We start from the raw sequence: 535 nt of genomic DNA, 5'->3' as shown, positions 1-535 counted from the left end.
CCCGACAGTGCTGCGCCAGGGACAGGGAAGGAGCAATGAGGCAGCGCCAGGGGCCAACACCGGGGCAGGTCACACGCGGGGAGATGTCACACTCGAGGTCCCAGGAGGGAGCAGCAGGCACGGTTAATTCTGAGGCTGCCCCTGAGAAGTGATGCTGCTGCTTGGTTTGACGGGGGGAAGACCCTTGGGTTTGCCTGCAAGCGGCCGCCAAAGCCTGACTGTCAGGGAGGAGGACCTCGAGGGCTTCCAGGGAGCAGGAGAGCCCCGCAGGCAGCCTGGGAGCAACCCTGACGCCCTCTGGCTGGGGTCGCTGGGCTTTGTACAGCCCCCTCCACCCCCGTCCCCTGCGGGGATGCCCGTGAGGATCAGCCGGTGCCTGGCGCTGGGAGCCCCCAGGCTCAAAAAACTGATTTTTCCTCTGGAGGGGAGGAGGAGAGAAGGGCTGTTGTGTCGGAGGGTTAGAGATGGGTGAGGGTTAAAGAGCAGGGACGGCACCCAAAGCCAAACCCAACTGTTTCCAGCCGGGATGATGAGC

This window comes from Apaloderma vittatum, unplaced genomic scaffold (assembly GCF_000703405.1).
Source record: "Apaloderma vittatum isolate BGI_N311 unplaced genomic scaffold, ASM70340v1 scaffold24688, whole genome shotgun sequence".
In the NCBI taxonomy this organism is placed as follows: domain Eukaryota; kingdom Metazoa; phylum Chordata; class Aves; order Trogoniformes; family Trogonidae; genus Apaloderma; species Apaloderma vittatum.
The sequence above is the reverse complement of the archived record's forward strand: the minus strand, read 5'-3'. Positions refer to the sequence as shown.